The 25296-nt window shown below is 42.1% G+C and overlaps 1 pseudogene; it reads left to right on the top strand.

The window, feature by feature from the left end:
- Positions 1–2611: 2611 nt before the first annotated feature.
- LOC119807650 lies at positions 2612–23807 on the top strand (annotated as a pseudogene).
- The last annotated feature ends 1489 nt before the right edge of the window (positions 23808–25296 follow it).

The raw sequence follows: 25296 nt of genomic DNA, 5'->3' as shown, positions 1-25296 counted from the left end.
ACACAGAAGATGCCAACTTTCAGGGCAAGGGATGAGCACTCCATGAACACAGCAACTCTGGCTTTTTTGAGACTGGTTGCCAAGGGAACTCAGCCTCTAGTCAGCAACAGCCAGGGCCACTTTGGTTGAGGCTTAGGTAAGGTTAGCTAAAGCAAGCAGGCCATTCCCCACCCCCACCTTTCCTTTCCTTGTCTTTTCAAAATGTTGGTTTTGTACCTTTTCATGTGTGTAGTGCTGTTTTAAGTACCTAACTATATCTTATAACTTATCTTCATAGTAATCTTATGAGAGTAGGGACTACTAAACAAAATTTACAGAAAACAGAGCTGAGGAAAACAGTTCAGTACTGTGTTCACACTTGCTTACACTTGTTCAGATTGTAGTGTCAGGTCTGTGCCTCTCGCCACTGGGTTATATTGCCTGGGGGATCTGAAAAAACAAGCAGGAGAGAGAGTCTTTAGTGTTGTCGGTGACTTTTTAGTTCAGGATGATGATAGTTCAGAACTCGGAAGAACCTTTGAAGTGCTTAACATAGTCTCTGATCTGCTGTCTGCTGCAGGCATGATTTCTACTCTCCCCTGACAGACACCCACCCTCATTCTGTTCCAGTGCTTTCACTGATGGGCAAAGGCATCACTTTACTACTTCCCTAAGTTTTAAATATTTTCTTATATTTTTTTTGAGATTGTTTTGCTGTGTAGTTCAGATTGGCCTGATAGTCTTAATTTTCCTCCCTCAGCCTCCCTAATCCTAGGAATATAGGAATATATCACAATGTCTGACTTACTTACTGATACTATTGTTAAATAGTTTTCAATAACAAAACATTATTTTTCTCTCTTTTTTGAGACATGATTGATTCTGCTGCCTAGCCTTTATAGTCTTGCCTCCTGAGTACATGGGTTGCCGTGATGCCAGGCTTTATTTTTTGTTTTGAGATGAAATTTGAGACGTCTTATTAAGTTTAGGCTGACTTGGAACCCCACAGGAGTAGTCCATCTCCCGCAGGCAGCCTTGGCGAGTCTCCAGGCACACTCGTCGTCTTCCCAGCCTTTTCTTTTTTTTTTCTTTCACTTGGGTCAGCATGCACAAAAGTCCTCTTACCTCCAAGCACTTGGTAGATGCAGCCCAGCCAATGTGTATCACTTCTTGTCATATTTACTCCAAGGTCCAAAGCCTTTTTCACCGTGGAGAATGAATGAGGGATATGTGCAGTCCTTCCAAGCTTAGAGAATGTATGGAGGTGGAGTCTTCGTTTCACAGAAGCTGGGGAATTGTATTGAGAAAAACCACAAAATGGCTGGAATTTATTTGGGCTCTAGGCAAGCTGCATTTACCTCACTAGACCACTAGGTGTTGAGCAACTCACAGACCTAGGCTGTCTGAAGGAAGACACAGGTAACCTCACTGTAAGGTATTTTAGGTGCTGAGAAGAGATGTTGTTTCTCATATGCTTTGTCTTTCTTGGCGTTGTTCTAGTTTTAAATACTAGTGTGAAAAAGTTCTTGGAGTGGTTTTCTTAGAAGAGAGGAATGTGACTTAACAATTTATATGGAGGCCAGCAAAGCGGCTCAGAGTGGGATCCCTGGAACTCATGGTGGCAGGAGTATCAGCTCCCGTAGGCTGTACTTTGACCCTCATTCACATGACGTAGCACCCCCCAATAAATAATACATTTTAAAATTTAATTTTTAAGCTGAAAAACAGAAACCAAATATATTTCTTGGGGGGGCAGTGTGATGTTTTCACATGTATGTACATTGTGCAGTGTTTAACTTAGGTTAGACAGCACCTGCCTGCTTAAACATTAACTACTTCTTTGTGGTAAAAACAAACAAGCAAACAAAAAACAAAACCAAACAAAAAAACATTCAAGCTCTATCTTTTAGCCTCTGGGATATATGGCACTTTATCACTGTTTGTAGTCTTCCTCTTTGGTGTAGCATGGCCAAACTACATATTCCTAATTGTAACCTCTTCATATCCCATTCCGTCTTCTCTCTCCAGCTTCTGACCACTATTCCATTTTTGGCTGTCATGAGATCATCGTTCCTTATTTCCATGTATGAAGAGATTGTACAGTGCTTGCTTTTGTGCCTAGCTTGAATCATTTAACATGATCATCCCCTGCTTCAGTCCATGTTATTGCAAATGACAGACTTATAAGAAAATTTACTTTTATTGGATGAAAAGGATTCTATGGTATGATTTACATTTTTTCCTTTTCCCTCTTCACTGTCACTGTCCTACTCCCCCCCCCCCCTTTTTTAAACTTTTTAAAATTTGTTTCTCTTTGAGATGAGTATGGTACTCAAGTCCTCATGAATGGTAGGTCAGCATTCTGCCAGAGATCCCTAGCTTGCATCATGTAGTTATTGTCAATAGTGCTATAGTGAACACAGGGGTATCAATGTCTTTAAGATTTATTTATTATGGAGCAGCCCTCGGAGATCCTGTGGATCTGTGTCTTGCTTCAACAGTGTGTGGGTGGAACAGACCTGGGCCTCCCTTTGTTAGCTTACACCGCTCCTCATCCTCTCCAGTTGCAGCCTCTGGGACCATCTTCTTGCTGCCTTCAGCTCCTAGGACAGCCAGCACCTGCATCTCAGCCATGACCTCCCAGGTTCGTCAGAATTATTCCATCTAAGTGGAGGCTTCCATGAACCACCTGGTCAACCTGCACCTGCGGGCCTCCTACAGCTACCTCTTTCTGGGCTACTATTTTGATCGGAATGACGTGGCTCTGGAGGGTGTAGGTCACTTCTTCCGCAAATTGGCCGATCAAGTTGCAGAACAATCACGGAGGCTGTGCACTCTGCACTCTTTCAGGATGTGCAGAAGCCATATCAAGATGAGTGGGGTAAAACCCAGGAGGCCATGGAAGCTGCCCTGGCCTTGGAGAAGAACTTAAACCAGGCCCTCTTGGATCTTCATTCCCTGGGCTCTGCTCGCACAGATCCTCATCTCTGTGACTTCCTTAAAAATCACTTCCTGGATAAGGAGGTGAAGGTCATCAAGAAGATGGGCAACCATATGACCCACCTCCACAGGTTGGCTGCTGGGCCCCAGGCATCTCTGGGTGAGTAACTCTTTGAGTAGCTCACTTTCAAGCATGACTAGGAGCCCTCTCCTTCCGAGGGGCTCCCACCTCTGCTCTGTACCAGCCAGCCTCAGGACCTTCACCTGAACATCTCAAGAAGCCACTAGGCAGCTTTGTGACACCCTGGAGACCCTCTCAAGTCTTGGACCAAGTAAAAATAAAGCAAAAAAAAAAATTATTTATTATATATTCAGTGTTCTGCCTGCATGTATGCCTGCATGCCAGAAGAGGGCAGCAGATCTCATCATACATGGTTATGCGCCACCCTGTGGTTGCTAGGAATTGAACTCAGGACCTCTGGAAGAGCAGCCAGGGTTCTTAACCTCTCCAGTCCTTGATTTCTTTTTGTGTTGATCTTTTGTTCTTGACAGGGTCTCACTTATGCAGTCTGGCCTCAGATCTTGCCGAGTGTTGGGACCATCTGCATTTCTCACTACACTTGACCCTGTGTGAATGGTGTCTTGACTGCTGATCACAGTCAGCAGCTTTCTGGCATTTTGGGTTTCTGGAAATGCAGATGAAGTATTCAGTGCGAGCAGCATGTGCCAGCAGCCAGTGCTGGTCCTTCCTCAGTTCTTTGTAAGCAGTAATCTGTTACCTCTGGAGCTTGTAGATTTTATTTATGCTTTGAATTTTGTCATAGAGTGCTGAGGTGTGTCTTTAAAAGTAACCCCGATTTAAGAACTTTTAAACCTTTTCTTGGTGCAGGTGCTTTCCAATCTCTTTTTGTTATGGGTAAGGAGACTGAAACTGAATCCAGAAAAGTGAGGTGATGTGCCTTGAGTCACAGCTAGCCACCTCAGGCACATAACTCCTGCTGAGCTGTGCTCCAGTGCTCCAGTCAGTCCACAGCAAGGGGTCATTAGGAATAAATTGAAAAGTATTTACTGAGACAGGAATTTTGTCAGCAGTTCATGAGGAATCAAGAAGAGGTAACCAAACTCTTTACACACTCAAAATGAGGCCCATGTGAAAGATGGAGGGTCCTTATGCCCTGGTATTCCAGTTAATGGATCTACCTCATAATTCTCAAACTCAATAAAACCAGAAAGTTGCTTCGGCTATGGAGAATAGAGGTTTTTGAGTAGCCTGGAGCTGGATAAGTGTGATCATGCCCTGTTGTAAATACTGGACAACCTAATCAGCTGCCAAAGCTGGAGACAGACGCTATAAACCGTGTCTTATCAGCGGTCTGGTTTCTGTTTGAGTTCCAGCCTGGGACTCTTCTGATGGGAACCACCTGTTCCTGGTTTGTTGAGCTTTGGATTTCCCCAGTCCTTCAGTTCTTTCAGTTTTGAAATGAAACCTGCTCTACAGGGCGAGGTCAGGCCCAAGAGGACTTTGACAGCTCTCACCAGCTTGTTTTTTCTAGAGCCAGCTGGTATGTGAGCTTGTGGTGAGAGAGGTGATGAGTCAGCTGTAGGTGAGATCTGGGCAGTGTCATTTCCTTGGGTAACCAGGAAAACACAACCAAATACTTCATGTTTTATGCTCAGGAAACTGAAAGTTTAGAATGCAGTCGCCAGAGGGCTGCACAACCTCAGCCTTGCTTTCCTGAAGAGAACATCTTCTACCCCCAGTGCTCCAGCCCAGATTTCTCTGTGTAGCTAGCCCAGACTAGCCTTGAACTCCTAATTCTCCTTTCTCAGCCTTTAGTGTTAGGATGACAGGTGTACACCACCATGCCTTGCTACAGAAGTTTTTATCTCTACTTCTTGTCTCATCTGTATGACCCTTGACCTCCTTCCTTTCCAGTCTCTGGCCTCTCTGTGCTACTCTACTGTCTTTGCCCTTTACTATAAACCTCCTACCAGAGCATAGCACTTCATTTAACTCTTTCTAGTAAGATTAGGTCACCACATGACCTCACTGGATTGCCCCTGCAATTCTAGTACTACAGAATTGCTTTTAATCCATAGAACCTTTGCCCACTTTGGGATTTCTGTTGGAACAATGCCAGCTGTTCCTTGTTCTGGATGCTGCATGTCTTCCCTTGTCCTCTACATTCAGTGGCCCCAGTAGAGGATTGGTGGCCAAGACTTCCTGGATCTAGAAGTTCAAGAAGAGAATATGGCATTGGGAGGCTATGTTCAGATGTGGGCCGTATGAAGCCATGTGACCATGAAGGCTGTGTTGGGTGGAAGGAACTTGAAGCACTTGAGCAGGTGTCCTTTGTAGCCTTCCTCCCCTGCTCATTCTGTTTGGGGATAGAGTGCAGTTCAGTTGTGGAGCACTTTATCCCCAGTACCACAAACACCAGCATGCTTGGAACTTAGTAATTTACATGGAATATAGCAGTCTTTGATTCCTTCTCCCATTTCTGTTCCCTAGAGAGACTATATCCTTGGAATGTGTGAACCCAGAAAAAAATTGTCTTTAAATTTTATCTCCACAAATGACATAGATACTATGTATTATTCTGATATTTCCTTATTTGTCTCAAGAATGGGCCTTCAGCCACTGTGCTAGAGCCCATCTCTAATCCAAGCACTCAGGGAGGTAGAGGCAGCTGGATCTTGATGAGCTCAAGACCAGTCTGATCTACATATCAAGCTCCAGGTCAGGCAAGGCTGCATAGTAAGACTCTCAGAAACAAGGTAAAACAACAGAATGGGCCTTGACAGTATCCCATGTTAGTAAGTAGTATTTCATTCTTTTTGGTTGCTATATGGTATTTCATAAAATGGATAATGCTTTGTTTTATTTAGCCACTTTGCTACTGAGAGACATGAAGGTGTTTCTCTGTTGTAGATGATGCTTACTATGGCTTAAGTGTTGGTGTTCTGTTTCTAGGCATCGATCTCAGCTTTCTACTTTGATTTTCTAATTTATCAGGTTAAATGCTGTGTAAAGTGCTTACAGTAGTCAGGGTCACTGAGTGATGTGTGGTGGTAATACAGTCACCTGTAGTTGGCTCTATATCTGAGTCCAGGCTTGACATTTTGTTTCTCTTTTGAGGCTCTGCTCCTGAATCCTGGTGAGGTTCGAAGGCCCTCCTGGCATGAAAACCCAGAGTCTGAGAGAACTGCGGGGAAATTCAGTATCTTGGGAGCAGGCTAATTTTACTTTGTGTCAGGTGCAAGCTAAATTTACTTTGTGTATTTTGTATTGTCAAACTTTCTGAACTTATTTTGTATTTGAGTGTCCTTAAAAGAATATTATATTTAAAAGCAGGGCAATGGTGGCACACATCTTTAATCCCAGCACTTGGGGAGGCAGAGGTAGTGAATCTCTGTGACTTTGAGGCCAGCCTAGTCTACAGAGCAAGTTTCAGGACAGCCAAGGCTACACAGAAAAACACTGTCTCAGGGGGAAAAAAAGAATACTGTATTCTCATTTGTAACCAAGGAGCTAGAGAGATGGCTCAGTAGTTAAGATTGCTTGCTGATTGTTCTTGCAGAGGACATAAGTTTGGTTCCTAGCATCTACTCTGGCTGCTCACAACCACTTGTAACTCCAGCTGTAGTGTCCATGCATACACAGACACATCCACAGAATTAAAAATAAGAAAACAAATCTTTAGAAATAAATTCTAATAATGTAATAAATTCTACTAGTGAACAGAAAGAAAGGGAAGAATGACTATCAGAGCTTGGCTGCAATAAAGATGACTTCATAGTTCATATTTGAAGACCGTATGTCTCAGATATACAGTGACACATGCAGCTGCAAGGGGGACAGAAAAGCTGCAGTGTCTCAAGTCTAGGCTATGTGGAGAAAGAATATGCTCTAGAAGTTCAGAGGAAGGGAGACAGGCCCAAGGAATCATTTATGAATTAAGCACTTCTTTTTTGTTTGTTTGTTTGGTTTTTGTTTATTGGTTTTTCGAGACAGGGTTTTGGAGCCTATCCTGAACTAGCTCTTGTAGATCAGGTTGGCCTTGAACTCACAGAGATCCACCTGCCTTTGCCTCCCGAGTGCTGGGATTAAAGGCGTGCGCCACCACTGCCCAGCAAATTAAGCAGTTCTTATTAAAGAGTTTTTTTTTTTGAGCCCTAAGAGGAACAGATGTTTGAGAAATACAAAGTTCACTTAGTGTACACATTTAAAACTGTTTGTAACCACAAGGGACTTACTGAATGGAAGAGACTGAACTAGCCCATACCAAGTGCTTGAAGAAATATGAAATGGTATGAAAATAAAATGGCCCTGGCTGCTCTTGCACAGTACCTGGGTTCTGTTCTCAGCGCCCACATGGTGGCTCACAACCACCTGTAACTCCAGTTCTGGCAAATCTGATACCTTCTTCTGGCCTCTGTGGGCCACTGCATGCACATGGTATAAGGACATCCTTGTAAACACTCACATACAACACAAGCTGGGCAGTGGTGGCGCATGCCTTTAATCCCAGCACTCAGGATGCAGAGGCAGGCGGATGTTTGTGAGTTTGAAGCCAGCCTGGTCTACAGAGAGTTCCAGGATATCCAAGGCTGTTACACAGAGAAATCCTGTCCTGAAAAACCTAAAATAAAATAAAAGGACATCAGCAGTATTTCCATTGGGCATTAACAGTGTGTGTTACTCACCTAGAAAGCTTTATCTTCGGTCTGTGTTCTTTCATTAAGAACCCAACTTTTAACTGCTCTCCTTAAAGAGGACTTCCTAACCACCTGAGGATTCCATACACTTGTCTGTCCATTACCTTATTTGTCCTTTTTACAATTTGACTTAATACTTTTTCTTAATTAATTTATCTATCTATTGTGTGTGTGTCTCAAAGAGAGTATTGGATCCCCTGGAACTGGAGTTAAAGTGAGCCGCCATGTGAGTGCTGGGAACTGAACCTGGGTCCTCAGTAAGAACAGTAAGTGCTTTTAACTGCTGAGTCATCTCTCTACCCCATATTTTTCTTTGCATAACTCTTGTCATTACCTAGTGTTTTTCTGATTTATTTGCATATTTTTTTTTTTATAATCCCTGAGTAGAATTGACCTTTTTATCATTGTTATTTGATCACCTTTGGTAATTATACGTGCTGGGGTGTGCCACCTAACTTGCTTGTCTGGAGTCTGAATCATTTTCCTGAAACCAGAGAAGGATGGCAGGGACTTGTCCTGGAGAGGGCATGCATGCTGAAAATAGAGGATGAAGACAGGACACTGCTTCTATGGCTGCTGAAGGCTGAGCAGATGGAGTAGTTAGTAAGGAGATGGAGGCCTGCAGGAAGACACAGCATGGGTAGAAGCAAAGGCAGTCCTGAGGTCACCCCAGAACAGAATGGAGAGTAAAGGAGTAAGGGGCAAGTATCTCAGGACAGGTCATTAATAACCACAGGGATCAGTGAAATAGTCTCAGCCGTTGCCTCCTCTCCCTCCCCCTTCTTTTTTGTTTACTCTTAAAAGCTGTATATTGACTGTATATGTATGTATGTGGAGGTGCACGAGTGCTGTAGTATGTGTAGGAGTCTTCGAACAACTCCTGGGGAATTGGTTCTCTCTTTTCACTTGGGAGTTTACAGGATCTAACTCAGGTCCAAAAGACTCAGCTGTAAGCACTTTTACACTGAGCCATTTCACTAGACCTCTTTCTTTTGTCATATAGGAAGGGTCTGCTAGTTAATAACATGCAGGACTCCAGGGAGGTTGCCAGATGCCCTCTGTATTTGGTGTGCTGCATGCTTCAAAGTCCCTAAAAACCCACCTTTCTTTTCCCCTCCTGTCTCTGCTGTCAGGAGCCTGTTTTCTGTTGTTTACATTGTTATTATTTGGCTATTTTTTAAAGACAGGGTCTCATTATGTAACTCTGGCTTTGTCTTGGAGCTCATTATGTAGATCAAGCTGGTCTCAAACTCATAGAGCTCTGCCTACTTCTGTCTTCTGATTGCTGGGATTAGCAACAAGTATTTTTAACTAAACCATCTCTATGGTCTCTACAATTTTTTAAATTATGTTTTTAATTTTTAAACTTCAGGGGTGTGTGTATAACAGTGCTTATGTGTGATGGTCAGAGGACAGCTTTGTGGAATCAGTTCTCTTCTACCATGTGGGTCCTGGAAATTAAACTCAGGTTGTCAGTCTTGGTGGCAAGTGCCTGTACCTGTTGAGCCATCTCTCTAGCTCTGTAAACATAATAGATTCAACTATTTTATCTTTTAAAAAATTCTACATTTTTATTGATCCATTTTGTGTGCATGGAGTAGGGTGTGGGGTGGCATGCAGGTGCCATAGTGCACTTATGGACATCAGAGGGCAACTTGCAGGAGTTGGCTCTCTCCGTCCACCATGTGGATTGTGGAGAGCAAATTCAAATAGTCATGCATAACAGTGCCTTTACCTTGTTGAGCCATGTGTCAGCTAGTTTACCTTTAAACACACTTCCTACATGGATGTCTGCAGTAATCTTGGAGCTCCCTGATTGGAGGGAAGGAATGTTCATCAGATTTAAGAACTGGACTCCACAGCTGTAGGACTTTAGGGTTGGATTGAGTCTCAATCTAGAATTGATCCCTGGATTTTGAGGAGGGACTACTAACTGTGGGTGGGAATGTGCCAGTGAGTCACAGAAAGAAGTAAGAAAGAGCAGGGCGGTGGTGGTGCACACCTTTAATCCCAGCACTCGGGAGGCAGAGTGATAGGTGGATCTCTGTAAGTTCGAAGCCAACCTGATCTACAGAGCTAGACCCAGGACAGCCAGAACTACACAGAGAAACCCTGTGTTGAAAAAGAAAAAAGAAAGAAATAGGTCAGGCCTTGGTAATACATGCCTGGAGAAGCTGAAACAGGAGGATCTGGGCTATGTAGCAAGATTCTATCTCAGTAGTGTAAAACTGGCTGGCCATCTTCTGCTTGTGGGATTTCAGGTTTGCAGTAGGCTCCAGAGTTTTTACAGTAGGCTCCAGACCATTGCCTGGAATGGTCTTTGAGTTTATAGCAAGAACAGGGGCTTTGACATGCCAAAAAGACATGAGAGGCTATCACTAACCCTTTTGGAGATATGCTGTGTGTTTTCCTGGGTAGCTTGGACTTTACTGTAAGGTGGGAAGAACTGGAGTAAAAACAGTACTTGCCGAGACAGAGTGCTCTCTGTAAGGCTGGAGAGAGTGACACAGATGGGATAGTCTAGGCAAGGCATCTGTCCTGTGTATGGCATATCTGCTCTCCAAGCAAAGAGAGTGGTCCTGGTGACTATAGTTAGTTTCCAAGGATGCTCTGACATGGCTGACTGTTCTGTACTTGTGCTTTGATGTCTCCATTTCTTTTTCTGATCAGATTCCATAGTCCACTCAGACTTGTATTCTCCTTCCTTCCTTCCTTCCTTCCTTCCTTCCTTCCTTCCTTCCTTCCTTCCTTCCTTCCTTCCAGCAGAGCCTCAGATAGCTCAGGCTGGCCTTGAACTCGTTATGTACCTGAGGATGACCCTGAACTTTTGATCTTGTCTCCATTTTCCAAGTGCTGAAGTTAACAAGTGGCTGCTAAAATTCCCACTTTTATGTGGTACTGGGGATTGAATTCAAGGTTTCATGTATGCGAGGCAAGTACTCTACCAACTTAACTATACCCTAATCTCATTTCTTTATTAAGGTTATTGTTATTGTTGCTATTTTTATTATTGTATGTGTGTGTATGTGTATACATGTATGTGTGTACCACAGCTTGTATGTGGAGGTGAGAGAACAACTTGTTTATGCAGGTTCTCTCTTTTCATCATGTGGATTCTAGTAATTAAAGTTTTTTTGGCAGGCTTGGTGATGTCTCACTGACCACCATAAAAATTTTTTTTTCGCAACAGTCTCCCCTCCCTCCCTCCCTCCCTCCCTCCCTCCCTCCCTCTCTCTCTCTCCCTCTCTCCCTCTCTCCCTCTCTCCTCTCTCCTCTCTCTCTCTTCTGTCTGTAGCTAGATTGCCCTGGAACTCACCTAAGCCAGCTTCAAGTTTATGTTAACCCTTCTGCCTCAGTCTCTCAAGCGCTGCTGGTGTAAGTCACCACACTTTGCTCCAAGCTGTTTCCTGGATGACCCTAGTGAGGAAATCCTACATCTCTGGGCAGCTGTAGCTGTGGTAAGGCAGCAGGTATAGGGACTGAGCAGGAGTTAACTTTACCAAAGTAGCTCATAGCTTGAATGGAGGAGGGGACGACAGGAGGCACAATTATGCTAATCTGATGCTTGTGCTCACCACCACAGAATCAGACACTGTGTGCGAGGGGAGGAGCTCTGGTCGGCTCTGGCCTGTTGCCTCCCTGGGATGCAAGATCTGGAGTTCAGGAGGGAAAGAATTAGGATCTAAATGGCCTGACTTCAAACTCCAGGGATCTTAAGGGAGTTGTGCTTCCTGGGACCTGTCTTCTTCATCCCGTCCAGATTGCTTAACGGTTGTCTTCACCTTCCTCAGACCCTATTCCAACCTTCAGCAGCCTGACTTCTGGGAACAGAAGGGAGCATGTGTAGTGTGAAGCGGCGGGGCTGTGTCCCGCCACCCGGCACCCGGCTAGCTTTACCCCCGGAAATAATTACACGGAAACTGTATTCTTTTAAATCACTACCTGGCCCATAGTTTCAGCCTCTTATTGGTTAATTCTCACATCTTCCTTAACCCATATTTAGTCTGTGTAGCACCACGAGGTGTGGCTTACCAGGAGAGATCTTAACCTGCGTCCATCTCGGAGAGGAGCAGCATGGAGACTCCTATGGCGACTGCCTGAAGCGTCTCCCCCACTCTACTTCCTTGTTCCCACAATTCTGTTCTGTCCACTCCACCTACCTAATTTTCTGTTCTTAAAGGGCCAAGGCAGTTTTCTTTATTAATTAACCAATGAAAGAAACATAGACAGATAACTCTCCTCCATCATTTCCCCTTTTTCTGTTTAAACAAAAAAGAAAGGCTTCAACTTTAACATAGCAAAATTACATATAACAAAACAGTTATCAAGCAAGTATTACAGTTACAATATTTAAATCTATTTTATCTTTTATCATAACTAAGGAAAACTATAACTATTGAACCATTCTTCAACTCCATCAAAGACTCCAGAAGGATATAAGACTACCTAAGTAAACAAGAAGTAAGTAACTTATAAAACTCTAGAAATGACAGAGACAACTCGCTGCCTGGACAGTCACCCAAAGTTCCTCTGTACCGTTGGGGCATCCATCTTCGGGCTTCAGGCCCACAGTATCCAGCAGACATTTCCATGAAGCAGAAAAATTCCAAAGACAGTTCAGTCACTTTCTGCTGTGTCCTGCAGAACGTCTCGCAGACGCTTTCACGAATCAGGAACCCTGAGAGACCATCTCACCTTTAGGCAAGTTTAGCAGTCCTCTTTCTGTGGGTTCCTTGTGTCCAGTTTATGCAACAGTCCAGGCAAGAGCAGTTTCTTGCCCAAATGGCTAACAAACTCCATAAGTAGCCTCTTCGATGCCCATCTTCCTCTTGAAGTAGATTGGTGCTGCCAGGAGCAGACGTGTCTCATTGTCATGAAAAACCCTAAGTTATTAAAACATTTAAAATGCCATATTCTGCAGTCTTTGAAAGATATGAAGAATGCCTATTTGAAATATATCTATGCACATCTAGAAAATCTAACATGACTACAAGCTTGACTATTATCGATGATTATCCATTAACAACCTATATTTCCTAATTATACATTACAGTTTTTAAAATGAACTACACAATCAAAATAGCTGAATCAAGATCAGAAATACATATACATATAACAAAATTGACCTTAAAATCTATACCAATGCAAATTCATATCTATATCATCTCCCCCTTTAAATGTAAAAGAACATTTATAAGCAATATTTGGGAAAATGGGCGCAGTTTTTTCTCTCCAAACTGCTTCCTGCTGAATGGGGGCGCTGTTATTTAGGTCTTTCATGGTGTAACCTGTGTGCTAGGTTCATCTCAGTCGGCAGTTGAGCGAAGTAATTTTTTGAGGGTGTTCACAGCAACCTTTCAGGAGGGCGTGGTCTATCATACCATATTGGGATAGAAGCAATCCACAGAGTCTCGTCCTCTGTGAAAACAAAAGAAGAAACTCTTTTCCAAAGCATCATGTTCTTAGATCCAAATCCTGAAGTCATACCATTAAGATGTCCATTTTGGTCTAGACTGGCAGCCCATATAATGAAATGTCTCTCTGTATTTAGCTCCTTTACAGTCAAAAAAATCAAAGAAAACACAACAAAATACATAATCCAGACTCTCTGTGAATTTTCCATTTTTACGTGGCTTATTTTTACTCTATCACTTTACTTCTTTTAATCTATAACTATCTGTACTCTGTCTCTTTAAAGACTTTACCCTTTTTTTTTAAAGCATTAACTTTATTCTCTATATTTTCTTTTTCTCTCTTTTAAGCCTACGTGAGCCATTTAAAGGCCTTCTATGTCTGAATCTTTTCTATTGTGAATCTGTAATTTTTTACTATCCAGGAGCATTTCTTAAAAGGTTAACCACTTCTTAAAATAATACGGTACTGCCTGTTTATAGCCAAGTCTAAACCTTAACTGCGCTGTTATCATGGTAATTACGATAGTTCCTGCCTGAGGTCAGCACAATTCAGCATGGCGGAGCAGAGCCAAAGCCGCTCCTGCCTCAGTCATTTGGTGCCCCTGGGCCGCACACAGTTCCAGGCACACAGCAGTCGACATTGGAGCCGCACTCAGCAGTTTAATTCTGAGACTGAGCGTGCAGCACAGAAACTCTTTTCATCCAAGTTACAATCAAATCTGACACGCAGAGCACCGAGCAGTCTGAAAAACCTCTCTCTCTATGGCGGCAGGAATCCGCAAATGCTGTCCCGCTCGCCTAAGCCTGATTCCGCCATCTGCCCAGGTGCAGGAAGGGAGCAGTGAGCCATTGGCATGGTCTCAGAGAACTTTCTTTCCGATCCCAAGTGGGCAAGGTTTTTAAGTGGATTTAGTCACCACGTTGGAGCGCCAATCTGTAGTGTAAATGGCGAATGTGGTCCAGTCATTTCCCGTTACAACGGAGAACATGCCTTGTCAGGACAATTAGAAATCCCCATGTCTGCTGTTGGAAGCGAAAATAGCCCAAGAGATGAATTACGTGTATTTTGGCAAACTTCTATAAGTGATCAAAGACCAAAGTTAAGAGTGTGTGTAAATGGCATTTTCATTACTGGCCTGCTGGACACAGGAGCGGATGTTAGTATCATTACTCCAGAATCTTGGCATCCGTATTGGCCACTACAGGATGTAAATGTTCGACTTTTGGGAATTGGGACCCTATCTCGAATAAGGCAAAGCACTAGATGGGTCGAATGCATCGGTCCTGAGGGACAGATAGGAAAATTAAGGCCATATGTAGCTAATATTGCAGTAAATTTATGGGGTCGTGACCTATTGCAGCAATGGAATACTCAAATTAACATTCCTGCTGCCTCTAGAGCATATATTTCTGAGGAAAACATCAAAAGGTATTACAGATGGCGAAAACCAGCCATTCGGGCTGTACAAGAACACAAACCAATGGATGCCCCTCCAGAACCACCAACGGCCCTACCTCTAAAATGGTTGACTGAGAAACCGATATGGACAAAACAATGGCCTTTATCTGAGGAAAAGTTGCAAGCTTTAGAACAGCTAGTACAAGAGCAATTGGATGCTCGACATATAGAAGAATCTACCAGCCCTTGGAATTCTCCTGTATTTGTGGTTAAGAAAAAATCTGGTAAATGGAGAATGGTGACGGATCTCAGAGCTATAAACAGGATTATTCAACCTATGGGCTCTCTGCAATCTGGACTTCCTTTGCCTTCTCTATTACCAAAAGGATGGCCTCTCATAGTTATTGATTTAAAGGACTGTTTCTTCACAATACCTTTACAAGAAAAGGATAGAGAAAAGTTTGCCTTCACTGTGCCTACTTATAATAACTCTCAACCTACCAAGAGATACCAGTGGACCGTCCTCCCACAGGGCATGTTGAACTCTCCTACCCTGTGCCAATACTTTGTGAATCAACCATTACAAATAATACGCAAGATGTTTCCCAAATCCGTTGTTTATCATTATGTCGACGACATATTATTGTCTGACTCAGACATGGATACCTTAGAGAAACTGTTTGAAGTGGTAAAAACAGTTCTACCTAAATGGGGATTACAGATTGCTCCCGAGAAAATTCAGAGAGGAGATTCTGTTGATTATCTAGGTTATAGAATAGGTTTGCAAAAAATTAAGACACAAAAGGCACAAATTAGGAGAGATCAGCTGCATACTCTTAATGACTTTCAAAGGTTGTTGGGAGACATTTCCAGCCTTCGACCGGCTGTTGGGATAACACCTGATATGATAGTTCACTTAAACAAAACCTTAGATGGAGAAAGAGACCTAAACAGTCCCAGAGAATTAACAGCTGAAGCAGAAAAAGAACTGACAATGATTGAAGAAAGATTGCAAGAAGCACATGTGGATAGGGTGAATCCAGAACTCAGTAGTATTCTCGTTATATTGCCTTCAAAAATTTCTCCTACAGGAATTCTAATGCAAAGAGATGATATTATTTTAGAGTGGCTCTTTCTACCTCATAAGCCAAGTAAGAAATTAAAAACCTATGTGGAAAAGGTTTCTGAACTAATCATAAAAGGTAAATTGAGACTTCGCCAACTAGCAGGCATAGACCCAGCAGAAATCATAGTGCCTTTCACCGCTGATGAGATACGAAAATTGTGGGAAGATAATGAACCATGGCAAAGAGCTTGTGCTAATTTTTTAGGAGAAATTAATAACAACTATCCAAAAAGCAAAAGGCTTAACTTTATAAAGAGAACTTCTTGGATTCTTCCTCGAATTGTCCGTGATGCTCCGATAACTGGAGCCCGCACGTTTTATACTGATGCTAATAAATCAGGGAAGGCAGGCTACAAATCAGAAGACTTGAGTAAGGTGGAACAAAGTCCTTATGATTCTGTCCAAAAGGCAGAGTTATTTGCCATTCTTATGGTGCTAAGGGATTTTAAGGAACCTCTTAACATTGTTACTGACTCACAATATGCAGAAAGAGTTATCTTACATATTGAAACTGCCGAATTCATACCTGATGATACTGAGCTAACCTCATTGTTTATCCAGGTACAAGAAATGATCAGGAACAGACTTTGCCCTATGTATATAACACACATCCGATCCCATACGGGTCTGCCAGGTCCTTTAGCACGTGGCAATGCAGATATTGATCAGCTATTGATTGGTAGTGTGCTGCAGGCTTCCGAATTTCATGAAAAGCATCATGTCAATAGCAAAGGCTTGAAAAAAGAGTTTTCTATTACATGGCAACAAGCTAAGGAGATTGTAAAGAAATGCCCTACTTGCTCTTTCTATAACCAAGCACCACTGCCTGCAGGGACTAATCCAAAGGGCACCAAAAGGAATGAAATTTGGCAGATGGATGTGTTCCATTTTGCAGAATTTGGAAAATTAAAATATGTACATCATACCATTGACACTTATTCAGGATTCCAATGGGCAACTGCTTTAAGCTCAGAAAAGGCCGATTCAGTAATCACTCACTTATTAGAAGTCATGGCCATCATGGGTATACCTGCGCAAATAAAGACGGATAATGGTCCAGCTTATGTCTCTAGAAAAATGAAACGGTTTTTTGCCTATTACAATATTAAGCATGTTACAGGCATACCCTACAATCCTACAGGTCAAGCAGTCATTGAAAGATCAAATAGGACGATAAAGGAAATGTTAAACAAGCAAAAGGGGGTGGAGAATACCCCCAGAAATAGATTACATAATGCTTTACTAACTTTGAATTTTCTCAACGCTAATGAAAAGGGGACAACGGCTGCAGAGAGACATTGGATAATGGAAAAGTCTGTTGAATTAAATCAACCAGTTTATTTCAAGGATGTGCTAACCTCACAATGGAAGCCAGGGGATGTGCTGCGTTGGGGAAGGGGTTTTGCTCTTGTCTCCACAGGAGAAGAAAAATCGTGGATACCATCAAAATTAATAAAGGTTCGGTTTGAAGAGGAGAACCCCCTTGGAAAAGAAAAATAACAATTCATGCACAAGGATGGTGACCATACTGATGGTAAGAAACATATAGTACGGGGGCAGGGTTTTTTTCTTATCCCCACAGGAAGACGCTCACCTTCAAAGGACCTGAGGGACCCTGCATACCTTGAATATTGATGAATTGGAACCAATTGCAACCCAACAAGGATCAGCATTAACATTGGGTAAGCTCGGTGAGTATAGAAAACAATTTTTGTATGTGTGTCAATATGCATTTCTTCATAGATATTCAGAGCTGGTTTCTTGGAGTTGGACTCTGGCCCAGTCCCTCTCCAATTCCAAGCTTGTTTATAAGAGATTTCTCAGAGTTTCTGTCTCAGGTTAGGAGTAATATTATGAGACAGAATATTAATAACAATAATGTTGATAATGGTACCAATATATTTGCCTTCTTTGCCTTCATTCATATCTATGGTTGTTTTTAATGCACCTTTCTTTGAAGATATGCACGTATACGTCTGTATGTGTCCTTGTAGATAATGCTTATCTCTCTCACAACAAACGACAAAAATTTTTTTTCTTCAGTAATCTTTGCAGTTTCCAGGATGAAGACGGGGCCCCGCAACATCAACTCCAACTAGTTATTATGACGTCATGTTTTAGTAGCGCTAATATTTGGCCTGTTTTTTGGTACCAATTGCACAGAACACTTTTGAATGGTGCACATTTTTGACAACGTTCTGGCTTCATTTTTCAAAAAAAAAAAAAAAAAAATTCAGAGGCTGGACACATTTTTCCTAGACGAAATGTTACCCTGGGTATTCTACCATCATTTGCTTTCACAGGAACCCCTGGGAAGAAAAGTCGCCCCTATGTCAGCTGGAAGCAATCTTGGATGACGACGCCCCCCCCTCCCAATAAAGTTTACCCTCAGATTTAGGGACACTAATTGGTGGCTGGTATAGGGTGGTCGGGTTGTGGAAGGCTTTATATGGACTCAGGGGTATAATTTATGTGTATATCTATATGTATTAAAAAAAAAAGGGGGGGGGAGGGAGGGATTAACTGGTGATCTGAAGGAATAATTGATTTTTGTGAGTTATTGTTTTTCTTTTTTTTTTAAAAAAAAAAACTATATGAGTGTTGATTCTTGTATATTGATATATTGAACATTATATGAGAGTATGATACCACCTCTGTTTGAAACAATTGTTATATTGACATTGTTTACTATATTGCAATGTACATCTCTACCTCTGATATTATTTATGTAATGACATTGTTTACCATATTGCACTGTACATTTCTACCTCAGATATTATTTATGTAAGGACCCTGTTTACATTTGGAAATCATTGTCTTCATTTTTTGCACAGTCGTCTATTCTATTAGTCATACAGTTACATAAGTGTTGAGAATTATATGTTGGTCATATTTATATTTAGGACAATCAGGTTTTTTAGACACATAGAGGTTGTATTTAGTATAGATAGCATAATCTTCAACCTCTTTGAAGAACTGTAGAACATGGCCTTTAATCTAACCTACAGTTTTGTATTTTTGAGACACAATCACTCCTGGCAACAATGCTCTACTCCCGAGAGAACGTTGAGCACCAAAGACACTCCACTGGGAGTTTGTCTTCTACTTGGCAGAACTGGCCTTGGGGCAAAGAAAAGCCCATACCTCCATTACTGACTAAAGTACAAAATATCCATAAGTGGATAAAACAGAATTGTCTTATCTTGCCAAGACAGGATAGGATAGTTCTACTAAAGGTTCCTTGCCATTGTATAATGGTATGTCAGGTTTTTTCAGGCCTCAGCCAAAGTTGGTTGCCTCAACATTGCTATCAAGACTTCGTGTGGTTGCCCAGGTAGTCAATTGTCTCTGTCTTCTGTTGCACATTTTGGAAGTTTCTCGTTTGTGCTTCCTGGTTGCTTTGGTAATTTTACTCTCCTTCTCAGATCTTTGATGGGGTTGAAGATTAGATAATGGTAGCTACCTTCTAGATTAGACTTCTCAAAGTAGAGTGATTAGAAAAATTCTTCGTTATATACTTCTCGCCTGATATTGTTTACTTTTTGTAATTTTATATGATCAGTTCCCATTGTATATAGTTGTATTTGGTTTCTGAATCTGTCTTATTTAGACAAAAAAGGGGAGATGTTGGGGCAGCTGGCCCAATCCCTGCGTTCAGGGGCGTGGCTGCTCCAGCGGGGTAGCCATGCCCCTTAAATAGGATTGGGGAGCCGGAAGGCCCCCCGTTCGTTTGCCCCGCGCTCACTCCGCTGGACCCTTGGTTCTGTAAGTTCCCTTATCTCCCTTTGTATTAAACTTGAATAATTATAAAAGGACTATTTTTGGTTATTTCCAATCTTCGCCGCATCAAGCATGGAGACTGTGAAATGACTTGAAGGGTTTGGTTTGCCTTTGCTGCCCTTAAGTCCCCTCTGGAACACAGTGGCGGTGGAGGGAGTAAATGGGAGGGCCACTGGGCTGGCATTCTGCCTAGACTCTCTTAATATTTTTACCTTTCTATGGTTGTTCCTCTCTCCAATCTATTAGTAGATTATGAGCAGACTGTGATTTTGCTTATCTTGAGACCAGGTTTTGCTGTGTAGCCCAGGCTATTCTTAAACTTGAGATCCTCTTGCCTGGGCCACCTGATGGCACACATCACAGGCAAACATCACCACATCTGGATGACTTTATTTTATTTATTTTTGTTTTTCAAAACAGAGCTTCTCTATGTAGTCTTGACTCTCCTGGAATTCCTTCTATAGTAGACCAGGCTGTCCTAGAACTTACAAAGATCTACCTGCCTCTGTCTCCTGAGTCATGGGATTAAAGGTGTGTGCCACAACTGCCCAGCTATTTTATTTTAATTGAATTTTTTTTTTCTCAGGCTGTGGTGGCTCATGCCTTTAATCCTAGCACTTAGGAGGCAGAGGCAGGTGCATCACTGAATTTGAGGACAACCAGAGTTAGACAGAGAAATCCTGTTTTGGAAAAAAAAATGGGGGCTGGAGAGATGGCTCAGTGGTTAAGAGTACTGGCTGCTCTTTCAGAGGACCTGGCTTAAATTCCCAGCGCCCACATGATAGCTCACAACTGTCTATATACTCCAGTTCCAGGGGAGTCAACATCCTCACACAGAAACACTTGCATAAAATAAAAATAAATCTTAAAAATTCATATATTTTGATCATGATTTCCCATCCCCCAACTACTCCCAGATCCTCCCACACATCCAACAATAACAAACAGCCACAGCCCAGACAAAGCAGTATAAGATGAAAAGTCTGAAAAATACTGAGTTTATATTTGCCATCTATTGCTGGGCATGAAGGCTCCCCTGAAGTATGTTTAATTTATTCAGTGAGACTCCATTAGAAAAAACTAATTTTTTTCTTTGCAAGTGGGTGTCAATTGCAGATAGCTTCTTGGTTAGACATGGGAGCCTATGTCCACTTTTGGGACTGGAGAGATGGCTCAGCCCTTAAGAGTACTGGTTGCTCTTCCTGAAGACCCTAGTTTATTTCCTAAGACTTATAAAGTAGCTCAGAACTGGTTCCAGCTCCAGCTCAGAAGATCCTTTTATGGCCTCCTGGTGCACTGTATACAGACATACATGCAGGCAAAATACCTATATACATAAAATAACACAGCAAAAAATCTTTAAACAACAATAAACACACCTTTTCATGCCTGGCATCACAGCAAATGCCTTAAATACCAACACTTCTGAGGCAGAGGCAAGAATATCTTGCCTATAGATATAATCTAGCCTACAGAGCCAGTTTTAGGCCAGTCAGGGCTACATAGAGAGAACCTGTTTTACAAATAATGAATAAATGTAAAAGAAACAAAAGACACCTTTTCCTGTCAACAAGTACAGAATAGATTATAAGGAGCCACGGAAGTCCTGAATGAATGTGTATTGTTGACATAGCAAGGATCAAAGTTTTGGACCCATGAGAAATTGGTTAAGCCTTTTCCTCCTATGGGTCAGGCTCAGCACTGGCTAAGCTTTCCTCCTTTAGGCGAGTACTAGAGTATGTACTAATGATTGACCAGTGTATGCAAAAAGTAGCAACTACAGCTTTCATGATGTTTACAGCCCGAGACTATGTCCTACAGACTTCTCCACTGAGATTAGCTTCTTCTCTCCTCTGGGAATAAGGCAGGGTACAACTCCAGCAGAGAATGTGCCTGACCCCAGATTTTCTGTATGTATATCTGTCCTTTCTTTATTCCCTCAGTGCCCTGGTCAGAGTTCTAAGACCAAGCTTTGTGGGATGCAGCAAAGGATAGCTTAGTAGTTATTTTACTGAGTAGTTCCATAGTAGTGCATTTATTTCATAATATTTATTTTGTTTGTTTATTTAGTTAGTTTTTTTGAGACAGGGTTTCTCTGTAGCTCTGGAGCCTTCCTGGAATTCTATAGACCAGGCTGGCCTTGAACTCACAGAGATCCGCCTGTCTCTTCCCAAGTGCTGGAATTAAAGGCATGCGCCACCACTGCCTGACTATTTCATAATATTTAATCAGTTTATCTTATGTTGTCAGCAGCACATGCTCTGACCCTTTACCTAATATTTTGAAAGTCCCTGTATCTTTTCCCTCTTGCTTTTTATCTGTAACATTTCATACTGTTTGATTCACTATGTACTTTCTCATTTGATTATTACCTACCTCCTTCCAATAGGCTGCCAGCTCCAGGTGGATGGTTTTTCTTCCCCTTTTTAGGTACTTCTCAGAAGTACCTGTTTGGAACAGTTCCTTGTATACACAATGCTTACTCATTGAGTGGTTAAATGTTACTTTCATTTGTTATATTTTGGGTATTATGTACACAGTGTGCTCGTATATACATCTCTGTACCTCTGTCTACTGTCGCTTTAGGAGAGATTCTAAGGAATGGAACAATAGAGTTAAAGTATATGCACATTTACCATACCAATTCATGGAACCAGCATCCCTCAACAATGTAACCTTCAAGTAGCACATACTTGATCCTAGTACTAAGGGCATAGAGTCAGGAATATCAAGAATTCTAGGTTAGCCTCTGTACATAGTGGGTTCAAGGCCTTCCTGGGCTACGTGAGGTGATGTCTCAAAAACTAAAACAGAACAAACAAAAACCCCAAACAAGTGGAAGAAGTGGGTTAGCTTGGGCTGCACAATACGATTGAAGCCCATCTTTCTCAAATTTAGCCAGTCTCGCTCAGACGTACAAAAAAACATACTGTGCTTTCTTTCATGTGTGGCTCCTAGGTTTTATATAGCTATATAAAATCATGTAGGTATATGTAACATGTAGGCTCTAATGAGAGTGGGGTAAGAAAGTAGAGGGTAGTAGTAGAGAATGTGCTCAGTATACACTGTACTTGTGTGAAAATGTCTTATGTATGAGCACACAATATCATGTATGATGAATATGTGCACTCAGCGTTGTTGATTGTGAGACAGTGTCTCACTGTATAGCCTTACTGACCTGGAATCACTGGGTAAACGAGGCTGGCTGCTAACTCCTGGAGATTCCCCTGCTTCTGCCTCCTGAGTGCTGGGGTTAAAGGTATTTGGGTACCACCATGCTTGGTGGTTTCCCTGTGATTCTAAGAACACTGAGTCCTGTGTTTCTTTGTATTCCCCAGCTGACAGGTGGAAAACATGGTTTGGTAACACCATGCTTCAGAATGTGACTGTGGAGCTAGTTGACTTGACCTTGGGTAAGTCCTTTACCTTCTGTGTCCCTCAGTTCTTGGTAAGGGAGGGTAATAATGGTACCTATTTGGAGGGATGTTTGAAGGACCATCAGTTAGGCTAAGGAAAATGGAGACAGTCACTCCAGTAGGACTGATTTCCTTTTGTAGTGCTGTTATCAATCCAGGACTTCACATGTACTGGGTAAGATAATAGACATGGTTTGGTTTTTACTTCTTTGATAAAAAAAAGTTGAGCAGGAATCTCGTGTTGTCTGTCCTTGTCTTAAACTAAAAGCTCTGTAACTAAGACTGCGTTGAACTGATCCTCTTGTATCCATCTCACAAGTGCTAGGATTACAGGCCTGTCCCACCATTTCTGGCTTAAGGTTAATCATCTTTATGTATACCCACTGGGCAAGCATGCTACCATTGAGTCGCATCCCAGCTTTCTGATTGTTTGTTGACACTCATGAACTGTAAATTATCCCATTTGTCTCTGTAGATTTTATCCCCCCCCGCCCGAGACAGGGTTTCTCTGTAGCTTTGAAGCCTGTCCTGGAACTAGCTCTTGTAGACCAGGCTGGCCTCGAACTCACAGAGATCTGCCTGCCTTTGTCTCCCGAGTGCTGGGATTAAAGGCGTGCACCACCACCGCCCAGTGATTTTATATTCCCTTACAGTTTTTTCTGCCATGAGATCAGTGTTTAGAAAAATATATACTTTCCTATCTTGAAATTATAAAAAATGGCTTCTTGTTATTTTGAGTACTATGTGTATTTAATTTATTAATTTGGATATTTAAATTTCAATAACTTTTCCATATAGAATTTGTTAGGTCAAAAGTGGTTAAGTCTTGAGTCTTGATTCATTTCTTTCTTTAAATTTCTTTCTTTTTAAGGGCTGGAAAAATGTTAAAGAGTGTTTGCTGCTCTTCCAGAGGACCAGAATTTGATACCCAGCATCCATACCCAGTGGCTCCAAGGAATTCAATGCCCCTTTTTTAGCCTCTTCAAGCACGTGCGCGCGCGCACACACAAATAAAAGTAAAAGAAAAAATTTAAAAACAATTGTTTATATTTTTATTTGGTGTGTGTGAGAGAGAGAAGCTGTGTTCAGTCTGTACGCACTTGTGCCGCTAGCATGTGTGTCATGAGGCTTGGTGGCAGGCACCTTTACTTGCTGAGCTATCTCCCCACCTTTCCACTCTTTCATTTGGTATCTAAACCTTCACTGAAGGAGAAGTAAAAAGCAGGATCCCTTTTTGATTGTTTTGAGAAAGTCTTCCGGTAAAGCCCTGGCTGGCTCCACACTCCACAGTCTATATTCCTTCCTCCATCTGTCCAGGGATGGGGTTCAAGGAATATGCAGATGCTGAGATATGTGCTCCTTGAACAGCACATCCTCATAGATACAAGTCTCTGTTTCAGAGAGTGGGTTTAGTGTCTGAATGTGGTCAAGAGTGTTAGAGTTGCTGACTTGTGATTAGTTGTGGACTAGGTGAGGAGACTGCTGTCCTTGGTTGCAACCTTTGCATGGCTCTGTAAACTTCCCATGCAGATCCTGATAAGGGATTACTTACAGGGTTCACTCGCTCATGTGAACATAATCTGCTTTGTTCATAAACAAATGACAAGCTCAGGACATGGCATAAAGTACTGGTCTAGCCTGTCAGACTCTGGTCTCAATCCCAACATCACAGAAACAGTCAGGTGACTATAACAGACACTTTCTTCAGCTTGTGGGTACTGTGGAATATTGGTGAAGGGGTATTGATTGTTAAAAACCCCACTGAACCCCAATTCTGTCCTTAACACCTGGAATTCTAGTTCTGGGAAGTTTCTTGCCTAGACTTAAAATGGGAGAAAGACCCAGGTATAATTGTGTAATATCAGTACAGCTCCTGCTGGCCACAAATAATAAATGGAAGCTGATGTTCATATGAAACACCTGGTATGTAAGGTCCAGAGCACCAGATACGTTAAGCCCCTCTTGAAGAAGTGCTCTATCTGGTTGAGTAGCACCCCTCAGACTTCTTGTCTGTTGATAGAGCCTGTGAATGCAAGTGGTAGACTTTAGAGATTCTTTTCTTGTTTTAAGATAATGTAGTATGTGTGTGTGTTCACAATAGTTCATTGCCAATAGAGTCCAGAGAGTGTTGGATCCCCTAGAGTTAGAGTTACAGGGTTTGTAGGCTGGAAATTAAACTCTAATCATTGGCAAGGACAAAAGCTCTCTTAACCACTGGGATAGGGTTTTGCATGCTGCCATTCACTACTCCAAGGACAACCAGCTATCACCAGGAACAAATTTTTCCTCTGCCTTTTCCAGTTGTAGTCTTACTGACACCTGTTTGTAGTCTGTGGTCTCCAGACTCTGGAATCAATTTCTGCTGTTTGAAGCCTGACAGTCAGAATATTTCTAGAGACTAATGCACAAACCATTACCTCTGCACTGTGATAATGAAGATGAAGGCCCAAAGACACCGAACATTGGAGACCTCTGTAGCCGCTACCCTTCCCTCTGGGTTCTGCTCTCCCTTCACTGGTTCTG

This window comes from Arvicola amphibius, chromosome 2 (genome assembly GCF_903992535.2).
Source record: "Arvicola amphibius chromosome 2, mArvAmp1.2, whole genome shotgun sequence".
In the NCBI taxonomy this organism is placed as follows: Eukaryota; Metazoa; Chordata; class Mammalia; order Rodentia; family Cricetidae; genus Arvicola; species Arvicola amphibius.
The sequence above is the reverse complement of the archived record's forward strand: the minus strand, read 5'-3'. Positions and strand labels throughout refer to the sequence as shown.